The 27,955-nt window shown below is 48.3% G+C and overlaps 1 long non-coding RNA gene across 3 annotated transcripts in view; it reads left to right on the top strand.

Annotated features, from left to right (window-relative positions):
* Window positions 1-22,188, top strand: part of LOC124055639 — a 34,219-nt gene extending 12,031 nt beyond the window's left edge. For all 3 annotated transcript variants that reach the window (XR_006842747.1, XR_006842748.1, XR_006842746.1), the window contains one exon: window positions 21,550-22,188. This is a non-coding gene — a long non-coding RNA (uncharacterized LOC124055639). The remainder of the gene's footprint in view (window positions 1-21,549) is intronic.
* The last annotated feature ends 5,767 nt before the right edge of the window (window positions 22,189-27,955 follow it).

Below are 27,955 nucleotides of genomic sequence, written 5' to 3'. Positions count from 1 at the left end.
ATCAGAGCTGATGGGTGTGACGAGCGAGGCCCCAGCACGGATCCTGAAAACAAGAACACTCAGGACAACATTTACTTCGGAGGGAAGCTCGAGGGCTTGTTGTCTTTGGCCTAGTTTGGGCCGCACATGTAAACTTTTCAGATTTGGATGCCGAGGAATGTCGTTAATCACCTGGCGGGGGCCGAGAAAGCCAGCAAAAATGCGTTTTTCCTGTAGGGTTTTGAACATCTCTTAAATGTTTACATTAACTCTGCTTTGAACAGAGTTAGTTTCATGCTATCTGGCCTTTCGGGTGTAAATGCTGCTGACCAGACTTAGCAGAAGACGGAAACGGGCTTGTGATAATGAAGCTGACTGGGGTGCTCTGCAACCGCGTGATGTCAGCGAATTCGAGATCAGCCGTCGCTCATTTCAGCGAACGCCGGGACATTTTGTAGCCGACCAAAACTTTCCAGGTGTGTTTGGGGTGACAAAATCAGATGTTTGAGGTTGTTTTAGTGCCTAAACCTGACCAGGTCTTAATCACAGCGTCGGCGTCTTCAGCACAGCAGCAAAACAAGAAAGGTTGAGACGCTCTGGTCTGAGAGAGCGAGCCAGGCAGCTTCCTGTTAGCTCACACAGAGAAATGAAACTCACCGTGAAGAGAGAGTGCTGGGAAGCGAGCATCTCATTATTTTCCTTTTTAAAGCCCACCAGCTGCAGTTCAGCTGCTGGACGTGTCACGGACGCGCTCACCTCTCCTCGTTTGATGTGCTTCCCCTGCATCTTTTCTCTCTCTGTTCCTGTGGGAACCGCGTTTGCTGAGCGGCGTTTCCCCCGACGAGCCTCAGCGGGTCACCTCTGAGCGACCCGCCGATGCGACCGTCCACGCGGACACAAAGACACAAAGGTGAGGACAGACAATGAGGCGGCGGGGTCTCGACCCGCCGAGCTTTGACGGTGACAGCGTCTTCCGCCGAGGATGTCACCCTGACACGTCGGGAGAAACAATGGAGGCCGAGTCGGGAGGATGCAGCAAAGCAAATTGAATCTGAGTCATCTGAGATGAAATGTGTCACACACCTCCGTATTGTCACTGCGTGGCAGGAAGACGGCCTGCAGGGACCGCAGAGAGAAAATTGGATTTCAGCTGCTGATGTTAAACTGGAGGACAATTTGGGTCCTCGGTGTCCATCCCTGCCGACGTGCCTTTCGGCAAAACCCATCTGAAAGTTGCCCGGCCGTGTGTGCGGCACGCAGGGCTTTTCTGCGGGCTGCTGACCTCCGGTTTGGCCCCCCGCACAGCGAGCCATTTTGCGACGTGCACCTCATCTTTGGATGATTTAAAGTGCATTTGTCACGTGTAGCCCCTTTGCTAACAGTTTAGCTCAGAGGTGTTTCAGGTTTGGTTTGTGAAACGCCTTGTTGTCACAGGCAGGTGATTAGAGACGGTTCAGGCTAAACGCACAGTAATGACTCCTGACCCTGTTTGATCTAAAGCGGGCTCTCAGGCGCTGGCGGTGGATGAAAACATCCAGGTCTCCAGTTGGCTCTCACTGCGCTGATTAAGCCAGAGCTGAGCTCATCGTTTCGCCTTCCTGGAGGAAGCCGTTTTCTCTCCCCGTCCAGGCCTGTCCGTTTGTTTTTCCCTTTTTCTTCCCCCCCCTCACCCCCCTCACCCCTCCATCTCAGGGAATTCACTTCACTTTAATTGTTTGACAGTCTTTTCCTGCCTTTATGCCACGGCCGCAGAAGGTGCCGAGGATTTTTTCCTCCTTTTTTGAGGCATTAATAACATTCCGCTCGACTGATTCCCCGGGGCACAACCTCATTATGGCTTATAGGCAGAAAAAATAAACTGTCTGTACCGCCTGGCAGCTCTTTTCCCCTCCTTTTCTGCGAGAAACGAGGAGTCGGTGTAAAGTGGCTGCTTATAAAACAGCCTTGTTGTTGCAAACTAAAACACATGTCCGGGCTGTTATCTGTTTCCCTGACAGACGGCGACTGGCTGCTGTTGACGGCGGTCTGCACTGGGTGGCAGCACTGCGGGTGAGACAGGCTCAGCACTGCTCTCCGCTGAGCGCTCGGCATGGAGGATGAGCCCGTTTTGAAAGGCAGAGCTTTATTGGAGATGGCAGCAACGCTTTGCTTTATGACCCCTCCTCTGTTCAGCATAGTATCAGCATTTTAAACGCACTTAGTTTGTGCTTCATCACACACTTTAACCTGCTGTCATGTGGATGGTTTCACTGAGTTATGATGGCAGCTAATGAGGGGCTGATAAGATGTAATTCACATTTAATACTGAAGACACACGTGCACAAATCTTCAGAGCATGAAACCTGATGTGTCGGGATCAATATGTATTCCCACATATCCACGTTGATCCGTATCCTCATCTGTAAGATGCTACTTTATTCTGAAAGTCTGTGTCACCGTCTCAGCAGCTAAGAACAACACGATAGGGATGATAAGGAAATATATGGAAAATCAATGTTTTGAATGTGGAGAAAAGATGACTCCTTATGATATCAAACCCGTTTAAAAGGTGTGGGGCTGAATGATGTCTAAATAACACACACAACACACGACATAAAACAGGCGAAAGCTAACGGTGTCCGTGAACCTCGACAGGTTCTTGTTGTTTTATGTAAAGTGGTGGGATTTGTGTGTTGTGTCTTAGTGGGTGAAAGCAGAAAGTCGTGAAGGCTTGTTGTCTCGTGTCCGATCGCAGGCCGCTGAATTGACTTTCTCATGTCAGCAAATATCATATTAGTGTCCAGAGAATCGTGAACAGGTGATTTGCGTGAAGTTAGACGTCTTCTAGCTGAATTTCACGGCCTTCACGAAAACTCTGAAATTGAAACTTTTCCCACTTTCAGTAGACGTGAGTGATCAGTTAGTAAGTGAATGTACGACTTGCTAGCTGAAGGTTTAATGACAGGAGAGCAAACTCGATCTGCTGATGAATGTCAAGGAAGGGCCTCAAAACTGTAAACGAATGGAAATCACATTTTTGTTCGGCTTCTCTCGTTCACGATGCAAAGTGTGAAACGGCGCTGATGCATAAATTAACCCACGTTTTTAAAACCCGGCATTTTATCCAAACTTCCCCTGTTTGTAAAGTGAGTCTTCAGTGAAGTCAAACGAACTGTTTTCAAAGCATCAAGTCATCTGAGGTTTGAGAAAGCACATCAGTATTTTCATCTCACACGGTTTATTCAAACTGGAAGCCGGCCAGTCGTCTGCTGCTGGACACACGCAGCCGCGGGTCAAGTGCCTTGCCCGGAGGCGTCCGGGCGGCCGTAGGTTGAGACGGAGAGTTCGTCCTCATTGACACAGAGCAGGAAATGTTCCAGTTTAACACTAGAAAGGCCAAACGTGCGGCCGACAGACAGGAGCTTTGAATTTCACAAGTGAAACGTTTCAACTTTCGAAACGTCACCTCTGACTGCCGTTGACCCTCACGCCGACCTTCGGGTTGTAAACCTGCTTCTCTGTAAACTCCAACCACTTTGTTAACCAAGAAGATTCTCCGTGTTTTAGTTTCAGAAAGTTGGGAAATTCAGCTCTGTTGAAAATAGGCTTTTGTCAGGCACCAAATTTCATTTGAAAAATAAAAGAACAGCATGTTTGTAGTCAGGCTGCAACAACCAATCCCCCAAAATGATTCAAGTAGCACAAACCTGGAATAAGCCCTGCTTCTCCCGAGCTTTCAGCCGCACCTCAGGCCCTGATCGGACAGAACGCAGCGTTTGCTTCCCTCAATTTAGTCCTCGTTGCATTAAAACTGTTCCTCACTGTGAGACTGAACAAATGCACAGCACTCTACATGCATGTGCAAAGTGTTTTCATGTGTTCACCACAACTTTACGCTTCAGAAGCGCAGCTTTGGGGAAAAAATATTGAAGGTGGCTTTGTGCTGAGGATGTTAAAGTCCTCGGAAAAAGCAGAAATTGTTATTTTGCATTCTTTTTCAGTTCTGAATGAGAAAATGTTCTGCTTGCAATTTAAGTAAATTGTGGCCAGACCGTAAACAGACCATAAAACAACATCAAAAGTCAGAATACGTGCCCTTTAAATATGAATTTTGTTTTTTGTTTTCTGTTTAAATGCCCACTTTATTTTCATCCGTGCTTCCACCCGACAGCACTAACGCAACGTGACGGATCCGATGCAAAGCATGAAAGTCTGAACTCTACAGACCTGCTCTCCTCTTCCTCCTCCTCCTCCTCCTCCTTCAGCAGCAGCCACAGTTTGTTGCAGCCTGAATGCACACAGTGATTGAATATTCAATATAAAGCAGATTTATGGTATACAGTGTATGCTATATGAGTCCCATGCAGTGTGTCGTTTCGCTGCCCGGCCGCTGAACTGTCACTGCTTCAGCTGTCAGTGTCTCTGCTTCTTGTTCGCCGAGACAAATTCCTGCACGCCGAATGTAGATTCTGTTTCCAAAAGCCTTTCTTACACTCAATTTATATTCATTCAGTTAAATTAAGGGTTCGGTTTGTTGGAGAGGAGTTAAGCGTCAATACGACTTCAATCAGCCCGCATGAATTTCAGGGAACATCCCGGCAAGGTCTGCATCAAATCCCGCTAATGTGCCTCCCAAACAGATCTGAGCGTTGGCTCTTATTGAGTGAAGGGCTGTAATTAAAGGCAGGTTCACGTCGATGAATGTGGGTTATTTAGCTCAAAAGATCATTTCTGGTGATGCTTTACATAATCCTTTAAAATACACAAGGAAGCCCTGCTCCTGGGGAAAAACATAAATTAATGGGAAAGCTAATGGACATGTTGATGGCATTTGGGCAAACCTAATAAGAATTGATTCTTGGTTTTGAGAACATTTTCATTCCTCAAACCTCCCCTGTGCTTTACATGTGTAATGAACCTGCCTGAGCATTGATCAAAAACAAAAATTGGAGGAGTAAATCTGCTTAAAAAGCCCGTCTCCCCCTCGTCTGCCTGGGCTTTGTCCTGGCAGCAGGCTGGCCAGCACTTACGGAGGTGCTATATGTCTCTTAAATTGCTAAATTGCCTTCCGGCCCCCGTGTTTCTTCCCCTCCCCCCGCCCGAGCGATGGTTTGCGGGCATTAGCCGAAAGTTTTTTCCCGCAAATATTTAATCCTCGCCGTGACTGACAATGTTGTCAGACCTCCGGACGGGTTTTACGCCGTTATTACAAGCGCTCCTCCGTCCGTGGCACTTTGGATTATTCAAGATTATGTTGTAATCCCTTTAATCCTCATTGCATTAAGATTTCAGTCAAAATACGGCAACAGTAAAGTAGCACTCGGAAGCAATGAGGTCTTAAGCGGGCGTCATGATTGGGCAGCCGCCTTCATTTCCTCCCTTTTTCTCTTTATTTACTCTGCAGTCTGTCTACATTGTCAATAAGCTGAGCAACACATTCGTGTTTGCTCTTTCAGAGGCGACAATGATTTATTCCAGGCGGTGAAACCCATCTCCAGTCGCCACGGAGGAAAACACATATTTACCAGCTCGCGGTGTCGAGGCGAGGCGAAGGCAAACCGAGGGCGGGGCGCGTTCACGAGCACACTGAGCATCCTTGTCCGTATCCGGGAACTTTCCTGATGAAATGTTTGTCTCCGGCGGTGCGTCCTGCGGTTACTGTTCAACTCTTTCTCCCGCATCTGATGTTCTCCCGCAGCTCTATACAGCCCTTATCTCTGCTCGCTTGACTTGCCGCCATGCCAGAGAGCTTCCAGCGGACTCCTCCGTCTGCGTCTCCGAGCTACATGAATTAAACAACCTCCAGCTCTGAGAGTACGGCTGGCTCTGCCACGTGTCTTTATGTGTCTGTGTGTGGAAACAAGTGTGCGTCGCGCAGCCGGGCGGGTCCTGACGGCAAGCAAATCCCCGCAAATGTTCCGGAACGAGCCGAATCCACTTTGTTTACACGTTGCAGTACAATTATGTTCTTCCCCGTCGAATATTCAACACATGGCTTCCTGCAGTGCCCGCTCACATGGCTGAGGTTTGGGCTGACCCACCTTGTTTGGGTGAGATTGCTTTTGAGCAGCCTGGTTGTATGTTGTGTTCTGCTTTGTGTCTCTGACTCACTTTGACCCAGTGAATCAGTTGGATTCAGTGCAGGTTTCCTGGTTCCTGTCCGGCTGGTTTCCTGTTATTTCTCTTCTGCAGTCCAAATTTTGTGTCACCAGATCAGCACCTGATCACATGTGAAATCTGCCGTCGCTCAGCCCTTGTGTCGCCCAGTTCTGCTGTGAAATATTTTTCTTAGGAAAGTCTGGAGAAATCCAAAATCACATCAAACTTTGAGGCTCTTTGACTGTAAAGGGAAAGGAAAAAGAAATATGGGGACCAAAGTAATGAATTTAGTCAGTAAAACCCGTGTTGATTTGGTGTATTTGTGCCAATTAGTGGTCAAAGTATGGAAGATTAAAAGAGCGCAGTCCTGAAGTACAGATACTTTCATGGTATATAAATTGAGTAGAACTAAGAAGTAGTGCTGAAAGAGGATCATATTTGTGAAAGGTTATTTTAAATTCATTGTTACTTGAATTTTTATTGTGACTCTGACCGACCAGCAGCTGCAAAGAGTTTCTGATGCACGGACAGAAACTGGAAGAAGATACGAGTGTAGTGAGGAGTTTTTCTTTTCTTTCTATCTGTACTGACATGTTTTTACCGGACCAGAAGGGCTTGGAGGCCTAAGAGAAAAGGGTAGGATCAGGTCTGAGGGAGAGGCTTAGCAGCATCATTATTAATGTGATCACTGACGCTCCACTGATCCTCACCAACCGCAGAAAGAAACTCGTTCTGCCTCCTGGAGATGTTTTCTTCCTCTCTTTCTGCTTGATGTGGAGGACGATTGACGAATTCATCGCTTTGTTTCTGGGGGTAGAAACGCTTCGAGGTGAAAGGAGAAAGCGGGTGGTTCGTCGGTGACGCGGCTCTCGACTTCAAACCCTGTAAGATCTCCAACGCGCCTCAGAGTCGAGACTTCAAACTGGCAGCGAGTCGTCGAGAGGAGACGAGCGGGATGATCCTGAACGGAGCAGATCTCGGCGCTACGGGCCAGTCGTGTCTCTGTGTGTGTGTGTGTGTGTGTGTGTTCGTGTTCGTGGTGGTGAGTTTACATCGACCGGATGCTGTGGCGAGGTTAGCGGGGGGGTCGGCGGCCTGCAGGGCGGCACGCAGAACAGAAACCGAACAACGTCGTCTCTTACAGAAAGGCTTCTAATTACCTTCCAAATATGTTGTCATCCAATACAGCGTGTTGTCTGCCACTCAAAAGTCGTGGCTGATCTAAGACTCTGAGACCAGGGTTTGAGTCCTGCAGGTTACGAAGAAGAAAACCCGAACTCGAAATCACCTCGTGACAAAAACACTCGTGTGCCTCATATTCTGCTGTCTGCCTGAGTTCCTCCGCCACGTGTTCCAGTAGGAACCCAGCAGCCCCCTTTCGGATCGCCTCCGTGCGTCACATGAGTAACAAAAGATGGCGAGCAATGCGGTGATTGGTCAGGGCTCCGACATGTGGTCTGTGATGTCACATGAAGACTTTGTGACTTCTTGATCATCATGTGAAACAGCGGCTGTGTGATTTCAGTGACCCGAACGCCAAACCAATAAAAATGTTTCTCCCGTTTATTGATCATAAAAGGTGTATTATGGAAAGTGTAGGATTCAGTTAAAGGAAGTTAAAGTCGGTTCCTGTGGCCTATTTTAACCCTCCTTTTTAAATCTGTCTCTTCCGTATTATTAAAAAGCACTTGTTTTTGTTTTGGGGCAGCAGGTGAAAAGGAGGCTCTTTCAAACCTAAACTCCATAATTGGTGTTTTGCCTCTTAGCTGCAGTGCCGTTTATCCATTCACACCTCACAAGTTGAGGTGTTCCACTGTCGGCGTCGGAGGGTCACATATTTTCCTATGTGAAAGTGCTCACAAAAAACTCCTGCACCTCACACCAAAACAATCCAGAAGCATAAACAGCCCTACAGGTGAGAGCGAAAATCTGGATTTTTGATTGTGGGGGGTGAAAGGCCCCCTTTAAATCCACTCCCGCTGTGTTCAAATGTAAACTGTATATTTTAGCGGCAGATATGCTAATGAGGCTAACGCTGCGGGCCTGATTGGAGCCACCCACACTGAAACCAGCGGCGCCGTGGGAACTCTGAGGCACTTTGGTCGATGCCCCAAAGTTTGGTGAACTACCTCGTCTCTCTTTTGGCCTTTTGACTTTGCAAAACATGCAGAACGTGGAGAGTGGACTGTGTGGCGTGATGTCTGACGAGTGTGTGTGTGTGTGTGTGTGTGTGTGTGTGGGGTGAAAGTAGGTTACAGTTTGCTTTTAGGACATGTAGCTAACCCCGTGACCCTGGCTTGGTTCCTGCTCACACACCCCTTCAGCAGCAGCAAACACACACTTCTCCCTGACGGCCGAGGCCTGCAGGACTTGGCTACCGGTGTCAAAGTGCACGGGCAGCCCGGAGAAGCTTTCACATAGTGGCAACACTCAAACCGCCGCCCGTCCTTTCCTCCTCTTCTCCCGACCGCCGCCCTCCAGATGTGTTCTTCTCCGGCTTGTCCCCGAACTCCTCGTCCACGTAACGACCAATCACCGTCGTCTCTGTTTTGTCGCGGCAGACGAGCGGCCGGTTGAGGCTGAACGGCTTCGAGTCTCGGCGAGTCAGAGAGCTGCGGCGACGCCTCCGACGCCGCTGACGTTTTGCCTTCGGTCGACCCGCGTCGTGTTGACAAAAACACAAGCCCCCCTGAAAACGTCCCCACGACTGTGCTGAAGGGTCGCGCTGACACGAAGACGATTACAGAGTGCGTTTGTCCCGCATGTGTCCAACTGTATACAGTGGGAGCTTCTGTTTAGCTTCCATTTTGTGATGCCTCGTGCCGGCTGTTGTTAAAGTCACGCCTCATGCCGTGTTACACTGTGGGCTCGCATGAAAACCGTCAGCAAGTTTGTTTGAGAAGAAGCAGCACACGGAAACGCGTCACGTTTGGTTTTTGGCCGTGCAGAGAAGGTCTGCGTAGATCCTTGCAGCCACGCAGATGCACAAAGTATAATTTTTTTGTCACTTTAATTCGGGGATGCTTTTGAACAAGTGCATTTCCGTTGAGAGAGTTTTTATTTTTAGAACACAAGGTTTTTAGGGGTCAGTTTGGGGCAGAAATGATGATGTGGTTTATTCATGTCCACACGTTTTAAAAGGCGAAACGAGGCTCAAACGTGAGCCTTTGGTGAGCAGCATCCCCTCAGTGCCCTGCAAGAACTCTTATTTTTGTCTGTGATCGAGTTTTTGACGTATAAACTACTCAAATCAAAATACGGTCAGCAGACAAAGCAAGTTCATGTCTGGTCGAGTCAGCTTTTAAAGTGTTTTCTAAAATCAGGTTAAATGTGTGTGTGTGAACAGTGAAGTGTGTTCACAGTTCAGCTCAAGGTGCAGACGCTGACTGGCGTTGAAAGTGCTTTAAATATGTTTTGACTCACCGCGTTCAATCACCTGGTGAGACTTTTTGTGTTTTCGTTACCACCTCTTCATGTATTCTGCCATGTTTGTACTGCAGCCCAGAAGGGACAAACCAAGCACTGGCTGCAGATCAGGCTTTTGATGGATTACTCGATAAGACTTCAGCAGCAGCAGCAGCAGCAGCAGCAGGGTCTGATTGGTTGTTTGGGCTGTTGAAAAGGGTCAGATCTGATTGTTTTTCAGACTCTGTGTGTGTGTGTGTGTGTGTGTGTGAGGTTTGCAGTGAAGGAAAACACAGGTGGTCAGTGTTTTTTGAGCCGATATCCGGAGAGCTTTCCAGGGAGCACTTGCATGAAAATGGGCGAGATGTTCCCGCCAGCACGCTCGCGTTTCTTTCCCAGTTTATACGAGTCCCAGTATACACATGCCATAACACAGAAATATTTTGTCAATAGGCATATACAAAGCACTCTGTGGGCCACAGGAGAGCCCTGAGAGAGCGTCCAATGTTTTTAAGAGGTCGACTCTGTGTTAAAAACAATGGGCAGTAAAAAAATCCCCTCGCCAGAGGAAAACGGCCACTTTCGCCGCGGCTCCCAGGATGAGTGTTTACACATGCTCAGCTGGATCCGTCGGACCCCACCTCGCCGCCGACCTGCGCCGCCGTACAAATAAACAGGAAGGCCGCAGGCACTTGGACGAAGGCCACGCTCTCATAATTCACCAAAAGCAGTGTATTTTACAGAGGAGCAGCGCCGCTTTGGTGTGGCTCCAGCAAAAGGAATAAACTGTTAATCCATAAAAAGGCAACGGCGGTCATGCGATACAGCACTTAGGTGCCATCTGAAGGCTCCGCGTCCTTTTAGCGCTGGCCCTCTGCGAGCGGCGCCGGTTGATTCGGATGGAAGTTTAAAAGGCAAATGTTAACAATGGGGAACGCGGATGTTACGGTTGTTTGTTGAAAGGGGAAAACTGCGGCGAGGAAAGGATGTGGATGTTTTATTGTTGCTTCGTAACACGCATGAATGCAAAAATGTCCAAAACAGCTGGCAGCTCGGTGAAATCCTCGCCACGCGTTTCGTGTTTCCGTCCAGCCACATGTCATCCTGCAGCAAACGTGTTACCTCGTGGAAGAGGCTCTGATTGACGGAGAGCGATTATCTCGTTAGTGTGAAACAATAGCAGGAAATTGCCTCTGAAGCCGCCGTTTTCAGACGCTTCAAGTCGTCTCGGAGCCGAGCGTCGACTGCTTCTTCTTTATTCATTCCTCCATTGGAGAAGACGAACTGTGCCACAAAAGAGAAAACCGTCCAGATCTTCTCCGCTACACTCAGACGCTCAGACAAACGCAGGCGACATGAAAAGCAATCTTCAAAAGCTATCTTTATCCCTCTGCGGTTTGAAGTGCTGAAATTAAAGTTGCATATGGATGCCATCGAGACGCGAGCCACTCGGGGAGATTAACGACAACACGAGGCATCTGCGCCTTCCTAAAGCATGTGTGTCCTGCTCGCATCCACGCGCAGCTGACAGCGACGAGAGGCCGACACATCCGCTCAGATCAGGCCGCGATAATCTGAAATTGCCTCTTTACAAAGAGTCCAAACTGGGTGACGGCGGCGACGACGGCGTGTAGTCGGCGTGGAAGCTCTCTGAATTATCCCGCCAGTCAGCATCAAACCAGTTCCTCCACAACAAAGTCCATTTAAATAAATCTTACGGATTTGACAGACAGAATACGAAACAAAAAAAACAGTCTTAGGGAAGTTTGTCAGTTGTGAGTGGTGTTAAAATCTAAATTATTGATCTCTAATGATGAGTTTTGAAGTTGAAATTAATGTTAAAGATTATATTTTGGGTTTGATGCCATGCGGGGCCACAGGGAGTCAAAACGTCCACTGTAGGCGAAGTTTTGCTCAAAATGATCGGAAAACTACCGTTCATGTTACGTTTCGGTCTAAATGACCTTCCATCGGGTCCATAAACAGGAGTACGCACAGACGTGAGCTCCAACACTTTGAGGTAGAGTCAAAGTCGAGCCCGGCCGCTTGTATTGATTTAGCCCGGAACAACAGATGGGCCTCAGAGGGCTTAAAATGCGTCCTCAGAGCAGAGAGATCCCAGAGCCGATTGGAACCAGAGGAAAACATACGTGAGATAATTAGACCCGGTCCAAAATATGGCCGCCCCAAAACGCAAAGAGAGACAGAAAACCTGCAGCGCGGGCTGGTTCTTCCCCAACATGTCGCCGTTCAAACTGCCCTCCGAGAACACACTGCACAGCAGCCTGCGAGACCAAATTAGACCGGATACGACTGTGACGTGGCCCGACTCCAGTCCTGGGTCAGTCTCCCGGCCTTAGTGGATCATTCTGAATCTCACAGTTTATAGCAACCCGAAGTTTTTATTCACCGCAGCCTCGTCTAACCCGAAGCGAGTCATTCAGTAGCCTCAGCCTGACCGTTGGTGCAAAGCGGGAATTTTTGAAACCGCTAAAAGCTGAGAAAAGCATCTCAAACATAATATTCATCATGAATGGGAGACATCGCTTCAGCAGTATCCTTAAAAAAAGGCCTGAAAGGCATTTTGATCATGTATTACCATTAATAAATGCATAATTTGTGACTTAAAAAGCCTTGATAAAGTACGCCTCATTAAAAAGCGGTGCCACGTCCCGACATGCAATTCCACCGCCGAAGGTGCATTCTGGGTCGTATGAGACTGTCGGGACATACCAGCCAGGCCCTGACAGGGCAGCAGGAAATATTTCACAATTAAATACACAGCAGGATGGAGAGAAAGGGCTTACAAAATACACCTCTTTTGCAATATAAACAGGATTTTCATCTAAATTGTGTACACAGGCGCAATAGTTCAGCTGGAGAGCCTCAGGTCTTAGCTCACTAATATGGCAGACGGCATCGATATCACTCACGCAGACCCCAAAGTAAATACAAGCCGGCGATTCATCCAAGGTAACAATTGAGGTTGTGTACGGGCCCCCCATTAAACGCTAGTTCAAATATTTATATTTCTTTTTGGTATAAATATAACAGAAAGTTTCACAGTTCTGGCATTGTTTGGAAGGCCAAGGAACCCGCTCGCGTTATAAATGAGAGCTCGGTGACAGGTGGCGATGCAAAAATGAAGAGCGTCGGAGCCTGGAGGTAAACAGAGCGCTGCAACAATACGGCCTGATGTGTTTGGAAGCGGAGCAGCAGACCGCAGCGACGCGGCGGCATATTTCATGAGCCTGAGTCAGAGTTTTATTGCCTCTGTTAGGCTATGAGGGGAGAGGTCCACACACACACACTCACACTCACTCGCACACACACTCACACACACACACACACACACACACACACACACACACCGAGTGAGCAGCTCGTATCCACAATAGAGTTCACCGTTTCACCTCCCTCCCTCCACGTTCACAGACTTCAACCTTTCCACAGGGTTGTGTCTTTGTGTCTGTGTTCAGTCAGTCAGTCAGTCAGTCAGTTCCCTGACTGAACCCAAACCTCAGCTGAACTCCAAACGCAGATTTTAAAAAGCTGTAGTCTTGAGCTTTTTTTTTTCTCTCCCCAGATGTTCAGCGGTTGCCATGTATTTTCTAACGCGGCTCAGAGGCCGGTTTGTGTGCACAGGGGAGCACAAAGGGCCCTGAATGCAAAGCTGCTATAAGAGGCTCACGGTGTCCCGGCTCAGGTGCTGGATCCACAGTCCCGCAGCTCCTCTAAATGCTTCGAAATGCTTCGAAATGCAGCATCCGTTGGCGCTTTGAGCGTTGCCTGTCGTGCAGCTGTGACCAGCACACCTGCTGTTCATCACAGCATGTTGCAGGAAATCTGAAGTTACGTGAATATATTTGGCTTTCATATGGAATAGTTTGTCACTGCGACTGCACAGGTGGTTCTGGGAAATGATTGGTTACGTCTCGGGGGATGAATCAACGCTAAGTCCTTGCAGGAATAGGAAACACGGTGCAAAGTCAGAAACAACAGCATACGAACCCTGAAACGTCCTGCCGATCGAGTCAACACAGTGGCCTCCAGGGGGAGCTCTAAGGGGAGAAGCCTGATTTTTAGACCCCAGAGAGAGAGACAAACCAGGCAACAGAGCGTCTGATTTGAAGCAAGGAGGAAAGAGCGGCTTTGCTTTTGCTCCTTCCTCCTGTGTTTGAGGACTACCGGTTCTCTGCAACCTGCCGGCCTTCTTCCGTCGGATCTCCTTCGTCCTTTCCTCTCTTTCAACAGTGCAGTCGTGTTTGTGGGCAGGCTCAGTCTGACCTTAATCTGAGCCTGAAATCTTTCAGTGAGAACGATCAGAAACCTCTCAGAAGATGTTGACGGTCAGATCCGTCCTCCCCGCGCAGCCACGAATCGTGGGGCAAACATTGCAAATGAGCGCGGCCGACACCCTGACACGTGTTTTTTCATGGCGCCTGGTCCCCATAATGAACCGGCGCTGGAAAAGCGACTTAAAGAGTCGCCGTCTGGCTGGCCGACCTCACACGAGGGCGGAGATCAATGGGAGGCTGTTTTGATAATTGCTCAGCGCTTCATTAAAAGCGCGGCGAGCTCGCGGAGGAGGCCCCCTTCTTCTCGCCGATGACGGGGCCACGTCACATCAGAGGCCAGATTAAAACACGCACACATTTAAAACTTCTCCCCTTCCCTGGCCGTGATGGTAAACACGTTCTGATTGGCTTTGGGAGGAGATGAGCGAGGTATCAAAGCCAGTTAATTTGCCCAGTTAGGAAAATCTGTCAGCGCTTAGAAAAACCTTAAGGAGGAAGACACTGTCGGCTTAAATACGACGTGACGCGTCCAAAAGCCGTGACCGACCATCTCCATCTCACAGAACAGCACTCGCGCTGTAGAAAAAGTCTTTTTGTGACTCCAACACACCAGCAGAATCTCTTTAATCAGCCTCTCTTGGAAAAAAAAAAGTAGATTTGCTAAATGAAACAGAGAAACCTCCTAATACTACTCGCTGCTAGTGAAACGAGGTTCATTAAGGTTTTGATGTGACTGGATAATCGCCCTTCAAAATACGAGCAGCGCTGGTAAACATGAATTATCAGGGGAGGAGGAGGAGGAGGAGGGAGGAAAAACCCAGGAGCAGCGGGACCTCATTGGTAATGCAAAACTTTAATAGTGGCGACCGGAGCAGCTCGACAGGCCGAGGTGTCATGTCAGCGATCGATCGATCGGCGGTCGGGTGTCTCAGTGTCGGGCTCCATTGACATTCTCTCGTCTTACGGTGGAGGGATCTTGTCCTATCTGTTTACGGCCGGGAATTCCTCGTCTCAGCGGCAGCTCGCTCTTCTTCTTCTCCCCTCTTTCTGGGAAGGAGTCGTAACGGATCTTCCAGCGCGTCAGCCGCCACCGGGGCTGTCGACTGTAAGCGCAAGGGCGATTGATCACCCCCCTCCCCCTCCCCCTCAGCGCCGGCTCACAACAGTTTGTCCTCACAGAACAGCAGACCTTTAAGAGTTTCTAAAGCCTGGAATCTGTGCCAGGTCTGATTTCCTGTTGTCTTCAGTCACCAGCTGCAGCGTCTGAACAGTCTAATGTCCGACAGAATGTGGTGTCCTACATTTCCCATCATGCATCCCTAAAGAGATCCGGTTAACGTCCATGTCTTTTGAACTCCAAGCCGCAGTTAAACATCTGGTTCCAAAGCAGATCGACCCGCACGTCATCCGTCAGAACTTTGACTTCATCAGATATGAATACAAAAAGTTCAGGTTTTGTGGCTGAAAGCGAAGCAGCAGAGGCAGAAATGTCCCATCTTCAAATCCAACCCGACTGCTTCATCAGACAGACTTTGTCTTTGTCTTTGACATGTCAGCTTCCTGTTTTAATGAACAGATTCATCATTTGTTTTACTGTAAGAATTGTCATTCTCTTCTGTAGTCCCAGCTTAGTTCTGGCGTTTAAAAAAAGGACTTTAGAAACATTTCGTCGTTGTTGTGGCAGTACATGTTGCCCTCATCGGGTACCATCCGGTACGAGTTCGACAAATAAATGCATAACGAGACATTTGTTTCATTTGTGGCCTGACGTGACTGTGGGCCTGTTGCATCCTCCCTTGTTTCCTCCTTTATCTGCCCCTGTCCCCCTCCCCCTCTCTCACCCCTTCAGTCGCCGACCTGCAGTTTATCGCATCACATATCACACCTCCAAAACTCGCTCTTCATGCATGCATGCACGCCTGCACGCGGCGCATATGTATTTTCTCAAAACACAGTCCCAAACACCCGGAGCGAGCGGCGTGTTGTTAGGTGACAAGTCCACGCCACCACCCTCCCTGCCTCCCCCACGTGTACAAAAATAAAAACATACAGAGAGATGGTGGTGGGCTGGCTGGTGGGCGTCTGCACCCCCCACCTCCAGTCCATCGCTCTCAGCGGGGGTTATTGATTGTGACGTGCGCTCGCAGTGCACCTTCCCAGTCGCCTGTCAGCCAGATGCATGCTGGCAGGTCCGGTCCTCCCCCCTCTTGACAGCTCCTGGGAGGTTGGCGGGGAGGTTGTAGGAGTGACGATGGTGTTGGAGGGGGCAGGACGGCGGGGGGAGGTTGGGGGTGTGTGTGAGAGAGCCGAAGGAGAGGGAGAAAAGCAGCTGGCAGGGCCCCCGACCCTTGATTTCTCTCTTCTCTGCTCTCACTGAGCCTGCAGAAGTTGAACCCCGAGCCCGCAACCTTGCAGCCTCGCTCTCGTCGGCGCCGTCGCTACAAGGTGTGGGCGGGGGCTGCCTGCGCCGGTCAGCCTCTGTTTGAGGATACGCAGGTCTGTCACACTGCGTTTTTTCCAGCGTTTCACCCCAAAAGGCCCCTCTGGATAAGTAAGAACCGCGTCTCAGTCCAAGCTGCTCGTCGCTGTCGCTTTTCACCTCCACGTTAAGTACCGCAGACCCTCCCCTCTCCTCCCCCCCCCCACCTGCGCAGCTTGTTTAACGCCAGCGTGTCCAGAAGGCGCGTCCTGCGTGCGCTCGGCGGCTGAGGCAGGTAATGAGTTAGCTCGGGGGAGGCCGACGTGGCTGCACGCGTGTGAGAGTGTGAAATTACCTGACACGGCTTTGATCGGCGCGAGGTGCCTCCCCCGCCTGTGTTCGCAGCCGTGGGATCTGTGCACACAAGTTCCACACAGAGAGGGAGACGAGGGAGGAAGGTGGGAGGACATAACATATGCCATTTGGCGAAGGCTTTAATCCAAACCCCCTAACGGCGCCGTTAGCGGACGAGGCCGTCGTGTGAAACAGGCCCGGGAAAATAACGCCGGACGAAGACAAATGAAATCACATGCAAATATGTCATTGTTGTTCCTGCGTGGGGAGATAACTGCGAGATAGTGTTGAGGATGTCTGCTTAATCAGGGGTTCCCATCAGATTTACGATCTGTCTGCAAAACAGACCTGAGTCCAGCAGAGTTCAGCCAAACAAACCGCACAGTCGAAGCACTCGGCGAGCACGCCAGTCATCAGAAAAGTTCCTAGTTTTAAAATCGTGCGGTGGGTTCACACACTGAGGGTCTAAATTTCAGACTCGATACGTGTCCTTTTGTGTCTCGTTGTGGGTGTTTGTTGGCAAGTGGAAGAACAAGCTGAACTTTATTTTAATGGAAACTGAGACCGGATGGATTAGCCTGTAGGTCAGGCTTAAAGTCACAAACCGAAGCAGAGTGAGTCTCGTCAGCAACGACTTCCTGATTTGAGCAGGACTGCAGCTTTTCACCAAACTTTAATTGGTGAGAAGTTTTACCAGCAGATGGCAGCAAAGAAACGATGTTTTCAGGAGGTGATGAGGGCCTCTTTAAATGTGGTGTTGTGTTGTCGTGAAGCCACGTGAAGCCCGTCGAGTCGAAGCTCCTTGTGTGAAGATTTGTGAGCTGTCGCCGGTTGCACAGGAAGGTGAAGGTGGACTGAGAGCAATAAACAGCGCGAGTGTGGACGAGGCCAAAATACAAAATGGATGATAAGTAATAATCAGCCCAGGGTTGCAGACAATAAGCACCCACCTCCCCCTTCTCTCACCCTCAGTATCTCAATCCATTCGTCTTGGAAAAGGAAATTACTAAATCCAATACAGTTCGATAAAAATCTGGCCCGTCTGGATCGGCTGCTGGCGGATAATGCGGCCTGATAAAGGCGCTCGTTTCCGGCCGCTCGCCATCCGTCATCGGGGGGGGTCGCTCCCCTGGTCAAACTGTCTGCCGCTCCGACAGATGACTGCGGCGGTCGGGCCGCTCGCTTCGCCTCCTCGTGGCCTCCACCGTCGAGGTCACAAAGTTTAGCTGCGCTGCTGTGGCAGCGACTCAGCTGCTTGTGGAGGACGGTAACGAGCAGGTCCGCTGCAGGATTTGTCCTCACTTTGTAAAACAAGTTTCCAGCCGTCTGTGCTTCTGCTTTTCAGCATCTCTTTTAGTTGATCCTTCATTTTTTTTTGAGATTATTTTGAGCCATTTGGTTTAAACTGACCTCTCAGACAGCTTAAGTAAACCTGCAGGACCGAAGTACAAAGAGCTTTACGGAGGAACAAACGGAGAGATGGCGCACAAACATGGAAACCAAGCTTACAAATAACATAGCAAGGCAGAAGTTCACCAGGAAACGCATTTAGGTTTTCATACGAACCTCAATGCCGAGGCTGTTTTAGAAATGCTGTTTTAATAAATAACACATACAGCAGCTTCCGATGGACTCGTTTGAAAACAGACCCGGGTGATCGGTTGTGCTGCGTCGGACAGCGTGACCTCTGACCTCTGTTGTAGGTGTCATCGCTGCGTTTGTTTGCACAGTTTACGTTGCTGGAACAGAACAAAGTCGCTTATGGGTAGTTTTTAAAACACTTTGTCACTGTAGGGATACAACAAAGTTTTGTTTGGAAACAAGAAACGTGAAAACAAGAAAATAAAACAGGACTAAACAGGATCAAAGATGAAAGCATGAGAAACCAACATAAAATCAATGAAATAAATCAGTGAAATAAACATGACAAATAAGTAGAAGGTCTGGTGTGTGTGTGTGTGTGTAAATAAAGGCAGACTAAAGTGGTTAAAAACAATGCAGACATTTTCACTTGGATGAGTTTCAATATAAATAAATATTTCAATATAAGGTATTAAAGAAAATAAAACCGATTCCCAACAACATGCAGCATTCAGGAGCCAAAGAGCAGAAATGTCCTTCAGCAGGTGGTGGAGACTAAACCATATGTGTATCTCAGTCACAGAGGATTGTTCTTTGTAAATATGTTCATTAACAGAGATTGTTTCACTGGCTCCCACAGGACGTCGCCGCCGGCTCTCTTCACCCTCAGGTGTTCCGGCCGTCCTCTTTGTTTTAGCCGTCACGGATCCGACTCGAGAGGCCACTGCGGTCGCCCGGCCGGCCGTCTGAAGCCCGCCGAGGCCGAGTAATGTGAGCGCCTCGATTCGATTCACGTCCCCGCTGCAGCATTTCAAAAGACACTTAATTTCATACTTGTTTACGGCTCTCTCTCCAGAGATCTAAAGTTCAAAATCGCATGCATTTTTAATTCCAAATTAAGCCAGGAAAGGAGGAGGAGGAGGGGGAGGAGGAGGAGGAGGAGGAGGGCCAAATTCCACGTTCACTTTGCCACATTTTGACAAACATGACCTCCCCTCACTGGGGTGGAGGGATTACGCGGAACAAAAGTTGGCCCACTCGCCGTACCAGGGCTTAAGGCTATTGGGGGGGACAGATTAGAATATCTTTCACCCCCTCAGGGAGATAAGAGCGACACCACCATCAGCAAACGGTGCTAAACATAATGAGCTCGTGATCTCCCACCACCAAGGAGCACGTGTGAAGTTGAGATTCATAAATCTTCAAAACAGTAATGCAGATTTGTGGATTTTTTCTCTCTCTCTCTCACTGCTTAATGCTTAGAAACGTGATCAGGGTTATCAGAGGTTGGAGAAATCTTCCTGCTTATTGTGTCCTACTCGAGGAGTCCACTTCCAACCAAAACCGACTCCCTCGGCCAAACCGTTTTGTCGCCATACCTCGCTTCTTATTATCCCACATAATTACCAACATGTCAGGCGTGCGACGCGTGCTGACGCCGGCCCGTCGGCGAGTCCAGCGGCCGAGAGGACACGGCGATGCGTCTCACCCTCTCCTGCTCTCAATTAGCTCCCGGTGCTCCAGGTTAATGGAACTTTTGATTGGGGGAAACCTTGGCTCTGCCGGATGCCCGGTATCCTTGCAGCCGGGACCCGTGGGGGGTCGACCCCGTGCTTATCTGCTGCTGCAGAAAGCCGAGTTGCTGTGCTGTTCTCGTGTGTTTTCCGAGCCACCTCGGTGTGCCCAGCTGTGTTTTTAGTTTGGCTTTCTTGTAAAGAGCGAGTCGGACGTACTAACATTTAAGCAAGCGGGTGGAAAAGAAATCAATCAATCAATCAGATCGATCAAGTAATCAGCCTGCAGGTGTCACAGAGTTAATCCAGAGCATTACAGTAAGTGCAGTGTTGTTTACCACCACCACCACCACCACCATGACCGTTATGTGTGAAAAGCTTATTGTCTGAAGTGGCGATGACCACATAGTGTGGTCTGATTCAGCACAGGTCTGCCTGTCAGTGAGGGTTTTGTTTACCGATTGGTGTTAAACTTGCAATGGAAACGTCTGTGTGGGAGATGCTCTGCGTGTTCGGCTCGACGCTTGTGACGTTCCAGGAAGTGCAGCGTGTCTGTGATGTTTGTAGCCGACAGACCTGAACCCTGACAGTTCAACAGGTTTGTAGGTTTAAAAGCCAGTGTGTGTAGTTTAATGACGACGCTTGACCAGAGCTGACAGTGCAGCACAGTGTGCTGTGACTGCCAACAGAACAAACTGGTACGGTGACATGCTGGCCACTTTACCAGATGGGTGCGTTCAGGTTAAACAGTTCTTGGAGTGTTAATGGTTGTTCTGATTGAAAAAGTGACCATTTCGTACCTGCTTCCCATCATGCAAAGCGCAGCTTGAATGTGCAGCTGGGTTCACGTTGGCTTGAAGCAGTTGAATAACTAAGAGACTCAAATGTAGCATTTGTTCGATCGAGGTTGACGTACAGAATGTCCTCGGACATCTCTGAACTAAATATGGTGGACGAAGGTTTGTCCGACTGCATGTGATTTCAGTGTCCTTTGAAATCCCGCGGGACCGTTTGTGTCCGCTAAACGACCGGCCGAGTCCGGGCCCCACACCCCGTGTCCTCCTCGGCGGCCGAGATTGCTGGACGCACAGTCAGCCTCGTGTTTGGCATCCCTCTGCACAAACCTCCTCCGGCCAAACAAAAGTGGCTATCAGAGGATGACAGGAAACACCAGCCCGCTGGGCATCTTCCTCCTCCTCCTCATCTTCCTCCTTCCTCCACCGCTGTGGAGCAAACGCATGAACGGGTTTCAATTCAGCGTGTTTTGTGGCCAATTTGAAGGCAAGGTGACAAGAGGAACGCAAGAGAAACGTTCGTGTAATTTCAAAACAGAGCTTAAGTTGTTCTCCAAGGATGTGAGGGAAAGCTGCCACCTCGCCTTCTTCCTCAGTTTACCTAACTCACTGAAAAAGAAGAGGGGAGGGTGGAGGGTTTATCTACACACACACACACACACACACGCAGACACACACACACACACGCACACACACACACACCCCTCCTGAGGAATGACTGGCGAGCAGAGAAGAAATACGCCCTGACAATCTCCCCTTCCCTGCGGCGGCTGGATGCCAGAAACGAGTGCTGTTTCTTCTGAGAGATCTTTTACTGAAGATGCCAGGGATTAAGAAAGAAAAGACTGCAGGACACTGCTGTGTCACCCAGCATTAAACAGCCCTAAACTCTCTGGTTATGAGATACTCGGCACAAAATAGGTCAGGCTGGGCGAAACGGGGGTGAAAAAAGGAAAAGAGAGACATTGTGATTTCTCTTTTTTCCCCTTTTTCCTCTGAGCCCTGAAGGCCACACACACAAGCTGAACACAGTCATGCACATCAGATTTAGACAGAAAAATTAATTCAGTTGATTAAGTCTGAAGTGCATTTGATCTGTCTGACATCCAACGTCGTTTTCCTCCCAGGTGTCAGAAATCAACAGGCGAGCAGGACTGCAGTGAAGGTGGGTTGGATGGGACTTCACAATCACCTGCAGTGTGATGCACACCTGAAAGTGAAGTCGTCATGGGGTATCTTAAGGTGAATCGTGTTTAGAAAGTTGAACGTGTGTTTGCCTCATAATATTCACAGTTAAACAAACTGTGGTGAGAAACTGCTCATTTGTTTGCGGTTTGGAGTTTGAAGATTTATGGTTAAGTAAGGACAGAAATACGCACACATGAGCTGCTGCTAACTGACAGCCAGCAATGCAGCCGGAAGTTGCACCTTTACAAAGGAAGTCCCTGAAGAGCTAAAGTTAATAACGGTAAACTTACCACACAGCGGGGCCACCGATCCCATCGTCACAATAAACGTTTGTGACAGATGCTTCTGCCATCCATCCAAAAGAAATCCTGCAGAGAACCTGCAAAGTGACCAAAAAAATGCTGCGAAACCCAGAAATGCTGATCAGTGTGTTAGGAAAAGATGACATTGCTGAGTCAAGAAATTGTCCATTTATGGATGGGCAAACAGAATAAAGAAGTACAAGCGAGGAAGAGTGAAGTGCACATTAGCAGGTATTTGAAGTGTGCATTTCCATGTCATTATTTTACCAACGAAAGAAGCACCTTGGACGTGTTTGTCATCTGTTCGTTTGTGCGGGCACTCGATCGGTCGTGTGGTCGTTTGTTGGTCGTTTGTACGTTCGTTTGTTTGTTTGGCCACCCGTCATTTGTTCAGCCGGTAGGTTGTTTGTGCGTTCGGCTGTCGTTTGTGTGCATGTTTAGCTGTCATTCGTCTGTTTATTTGGCTGTTGTTGGTTTGTTCATTTGTACGATTGTCCTTTGTTGATGCAGCCAGCCAGTTGTTCGTTTGTCTGTTCGTTTGTTCGTTCGACTGTTGTTTGTTCGTGCGGCTTTCGATTGTTTGTTCTTTCAGCTGCTGTTTGTTTGTTTGGCTGCTGTTTGTTATGTTGTTTGGCTGTCATTCACTTATTCGTTCTGCCATTCGTTTGTGCGACCGAGCAGTTGTTTGTTTGTGTGTGCAACTGTTGTTCATTTGTTCATCCATGTGTCGTTGGTTCGTTCGGCTGTCGTTCTTTCATTCATTCATTTGGCTGTGGTTTGTTGGCGTGGCCAGCCACTTGTTCATTTGTATGGCCACTTGTTTGTTTGGTCGTGTGTTAGTTTGACCAGCAGGCTGTTCATTGGCCCAATGACGAGGCGGGCGTTACGGTGTTTTGTGCTGAAGGTCTGCGCAGTGGGCCTGCTGTTTTGTGTTTGGAGTTTGTAAATGGGATGTAGAGAAGTTGGTCGTCTCTTGGCTAAGTTGCTCACAATGGATGTGCAAAAGTGTAAATGCACGAGATGCCAGTGAAAGCGTTTCTGTTGTGATCCGCTATTCATTCATTTGACGGTTTTGAAAGAGCTGTTTAATATGGACATATGAATGTTGTGAAGCTAACGAGGCGCTGAGGTTATTTGTGATGGTTGAAGTGACAAAAACCAAACCGTGGGTCATTTGAGTGTAGCGTCATTGAAACGCAAGACGAAAAATGGAGTCTAAAGAAATGTCACGCTTCCAGACGCTGCTGTCTGTTGCTAATGTCGGTTGTGGAGGCGGGGTCAGTTTTCCTGCTGTGTATGAAGTATACTGTCCTTAGCTGTAGGTTTTCTGCTAGTAAGCAAACCACAGAGTTGTCACTTAATGTGAGCTTTCCATGAAATTCAAAATATGCATGAAGACCAATGGGGTGGTTGCTACTAGCTAAAGGAATACTGAAAGTAAAAGTAAGTGATGTTAAATCAAGCAAGGATTCAAGGGGCTTTATTGTCATTTCACACATGTAGAAACATGAGGTGGTACAAAATTAGTTTCCCTGGTCTTACTTTAGACTATAAATATAAAGCAACACTATATAAATGTAAGAACAAGCAGGATAAACAAGATGTAAACAGTGGAAGTGTTTTTAGCAGCTCTGTGAAGCACACAAAAGTTACAGTGGAAGCTGAAACTGGCCTGATGTTTCTGTTGGAAGTCACTGAATAAGCCAGGGAATATTAGCAACACAGAAGTAACTATGAAATTAACAGCAAAGCATTTATGTTTACATTGCAATGGAATAAGTTGGTCACAATATGAAACAATAAATAAGAAGCAGGGAAACAGTGGCTGCACTTCAGTGTTGTGTGTCCACATGTTTCAAGTGTCTTCTTTCCAGTACGGAGGAAGTGCGGCCTGCTGTTCCCCCAAACTGGATTGTGTCCGCAGGTCCAGGATGTGGACTGTGGTGAGTTCACAGTGCGATGTGTGATAAAATGAAGCCTCAAGGTGCTAACGGAGTGCGGCAACGAAGGTCCGCAGCAGGAGTCGACTGGGGTGCGCGTGGTTCTGTGGCCCCCCGGCTGTTTGAGCCAGGATTTGGGAAGTGGGTCCAACGTTTCCCGTTTCCTGCTCTTTGTCATCTTTGCGAAGGCGCTCGGCCCGCTCTGAATAATTCAGTGGCAGCCCGGTGGAATGCAAACAAACGGAATTAAACATAGGCAGTTACGAGGTATAGATATGAACAAACACTGTGTGAAAGCATTAAGCAAATGCGGAGCGACAGACGAGGACTCTGAGTTTGACTGTGTGGACGGAGCCGTCTCCCGTCCCCTTCAGAGGACACGTGTCCCGTCGGGGAGACGCAGCCAAATTACATTCAGGACTACAAAGCTTTCGTCCGAGGTTTTCTCTTTCTGCTCAACACCCTGCAAAACAATAACTGGGATTCAGCAGCTGCAAATTGCACTCAAATTTTCCATTCTGTGTCTGTGAATTATTAATGAGAACCCAACCAAAAAAAAAAGAAAACACCAAAAAAAAAACAAAAAGGAAGTGTTGGGGGGGGGGGTGTATCTCCAGCATGCCTGACCGGCGGCGAGTGCTATAAAGCTGTAATTATGCCAGAGAATGAGAAATGGAACAAAGTTGTGGGAGGCAGAAAGAGAAACTAAGAGGTGGAAATTGAGAGCTCAGAGGGTGAAAAGAAAAGTGGGTTTATTAGAAATGCAAAGTAGTGGAGCTGCGGGATGGACACACAGTGAAAATGGGGATGAACAACAATGTTTGGCATGGACCTGTGTGGGCTTTGTTCTGGGAGGAAACGCAGACATTATGTGAAATACGTGAGGTGCGAGACAACAGAGCAAATGTGTTGAGTTGTTGGGACCAAAGAATAGAAACAAATGGAGTTTGAATGTGCGATGTGAGGAGTGTGGTCAGGAGGAGACATGAGTGCAGTAATAATAGTAACAAGGTGTCCTCACACGGCTTCAGAAAGGGGATTTGGTGAATCATTGGCTACAGGGAAACCCCAGTGACCATCTGCAAAATGAAGCTTAGAGAGTGACTGAACCTGAGACTTCTGAGTTCACATGTGCTGTACATGAAATTGTAAAAATGCATCCAGAACGTGAAAGTGTTACCACCCAGCTCAGCCGCTCACTGAATTCAGTTGTTATAGCGTGTCTCAACCTGTAGAGGGCAGTCGATGTGCAAACGTGCAACACAAGACAGAGAGAATGCAAATAGTTTCCACTGACACGGCTGGATTTGGACCCGAATCAATCAGTAGGCTGACTAAGTTCTTATAGAAATTGATTGTGAACAGGAAAAAGTTGTGTTGGGGTTCAGTTGGTCTTGAAGTGTTGAGAATCCCAGTGGTTGTTGAATGGAAAATCAGGAAATGGTTAAATGAGAGGTTAGGATGAAGTAAGAAAAGTGAAAGTATGAGTGGGGGACAGTGTTGGCTGAGAAGTTGGGTGTTTATGTATATGTCCAAAAGTATGTGGATGCATCAGCTAAATGTGAGTGGTTGAAGGCGTCATTTGCAAACAGAAGCCGTCCACGTTCTGTGAAGGGGGACGTGTGATGGAGGGTGTCGTACCTGAAGCATGGCCGAATGTACTTTGTATTGCTGGCTCGTAAGAGTCATTGGAAGGTGGAGGCTCATCAGTTGATGGTTTTGTGTGTTGTAGGAGTAATTGTATGTCATGTTGTGTGTGTGTTGAGTGTGTTTGTGTGTATCAGTGAAGTCACTGTTCAAATGTGATGGGTGAAAACAGGTGAAATGGTGTCATGGTCATGTAGGTGCAATGGATGGTGGGGAGCAGGGAAAGAAGCCATATGGAAGCCTAATAGAATCAGGTAAGGATTACAGACGAGAGGGTTTGTTTGTTTGTACCTTACTGTAATAACATGTGACATGTGAACCTAAGTCAGTAGGAGTGGGTGGTAATGTATCCCGAACATGGTGTGGTCATGTGTCCTGAGTGATTCAGGAATTGGGCCTGAGGGAAGCAATGCTGGAGTTGTCCTGAGGCAACGGGAGAAGGGCAGAGGCACAGGATGTGTAGCCTATGTGTGTGTGCATATATGTCATTGTTTTAATGTAAGTGTATGTATGCACGTATGGGTCCATGTGTTCTCTGTGAACCAAAGCAGCCTACTGATGTACTTTATAAGTAAGTCCTTGGTAGGTGTGTGTTTTCCACTGATTGGTGTTGTCAGTGTGACAGGCCAGGCGAGAGGAATGAAACTGTGAGTTCAGTGTGGTCCTGTGATGTGTGGTTGGCAAGGGTCAAAGGTGGTGGTGGTGGTGGTGATGGAGTTAGACTCAGGGTTGCAGAAAGGTGGGGATGATGCTGTGGTTTTCGTGGTGCTGTGCTGCCCTCTGCTGGCTGCAGAGTGGAAGTGTGGCATCTTGAGAACGGGGAGTGTGTTCCAACGTGGATTTGTGTGTGTGTTCACAGTCACTGTTTGTGTGTTGTTGTTAAAGTGAGAGGAGAATTAGAAAGAGGAAGTGTGACCTTGTGAGGACATGTTTGTCTGCAGAAGTAGTTGCAAAGTGTGTTTGAGAAATGTGTGTGTGTCAGACGAGCAGGACATGGAGCAGAAGTGAAGTGAAGGCATCTGGAGGAGAGTCAGGAAGCAGTGAACAGGAAGTTGATGAAACTGCAGGCCCAGGGTTGGCGGTCCCTTCTTGTCCCCTGTAGAGTGCACAAAGTGATGACCGAGTGAGTCAAGTTCATGTTATTTGTGTGTGTTCTGAGATGGGAGGACAACAACAGTAGGTAAGGAAGTGTCACCTGAGTGAAGGTATGCTGGCCCACCTTAGAAAGTTGTGTCAACTGCTGATGAGGCAGCTAACGTTAGTTACTCCTGTGTGAGCGATTTGTTGTGATTCCCCCGACAGACATGTGATGTGTGATGTCAGGTGTTCTGTGTTCACAGGTGTCAGAAGTCAGCGGTGAAGCAGGACTCCAGTCACGGTGAGTTCTGTGTAGAGATGTGTGTGTGTGTGTGGCACACTGTTTAAGGGTGTGATTGGGCTTGTTTGAGTTTTGAAAGTGTTGCATGGTCATGTGTGTGTGTGTGTGTGTTTGTTTCACAGGAACGCTTCCATGGATGAGGGAAGAGGATATGGATTGTGCCTGACAGTGTCTTCAGGATACTCTGACCCTTGCATGCACACATGGAAGAAAGTGTGTGCGTAACGGTGGCGGGGTGACATGGTCAAAAATAGTGTTGTGTCTGTCTGTGTGAGTGACGCAGATGACCTCTGTCAGTCCTGTTTTGTCTGTTGTCTCGTCAAGCTGAAGTGTTGGCCCAAGATGATGTCTGCAGCTGAATGTTTGTGAGGAGTTCAGAGTGATCGGCACAGGCTGCAGTGTATAGATGTGTGGGAGTGTGTGTGTGTGTGTGTGTGTGTGTGTGCACATCAGTAAATTGTTTGCATGTCATGGTGTGGTGTGTGTGTGTGCTGGGTAAGCACAACAGGGCTGGTGGTGTGTTGTGTGTGGAGGCACGGTGCTGTTGTGGTGTGTTATTTATTATGTAGATGTGTAAACAAGTTTGTGTGGCAAGTGTTTATAGCAATATGTTCTATGTATAAGTATGTAGTAGTGAACTTGTAAAGTTAGTAATGTACTTAGTGGCAAGAAATAAAGAAATGATGTATAATAGTAACATATAACAGTGTATTGTAAAAGTGAGTAAGATAGTAAGCAATAAAAAGGAATGTTTTTGCAAAGATTTTTGAGTGTCACATGTTCATGTTGGTATGGATAGTAATGTTAATATTGGTAAAGATCACAAATGGATGAACAAAAAGTGTGAGGAAGCACACTTCACTGCACTGTTCACCTGAAGATGGCGCAATGAGGCCAGCTCCAGAAGGTGGAGGGTGAGTACCTGGAGCAGGTGGAGCAGCTGTATGAGGACCCGTTCCCCATGGACATCCGTCAGTACCTGAGCAAGTGGATGGAGAGCATGGAGTGGTGAGAAGACTGATGGTCAGCCTGCGGGGTGGAGGACTCTGCTTTGATACTGCATCACTGTGATACTTTG

The sequence above is a fragment of the Scatophagus argus genome, chromosome 24 (assembly GCF_020382885.2).
Source record: "Scatophagus argus isolate fScaArg1 chromosome 24, fScaArg1.pri, whole genome shotgun sequence".
Taxonomy (NCBI): domain Eukaryota; kingdom Metazoa; phylum Chordata; class Actinopteri; family Scatophagidae; genus Scatophagus; species Scatophagus argus.
This window is presented reverse-complemented; position numbering and strand designations above follow the sequence as displayed.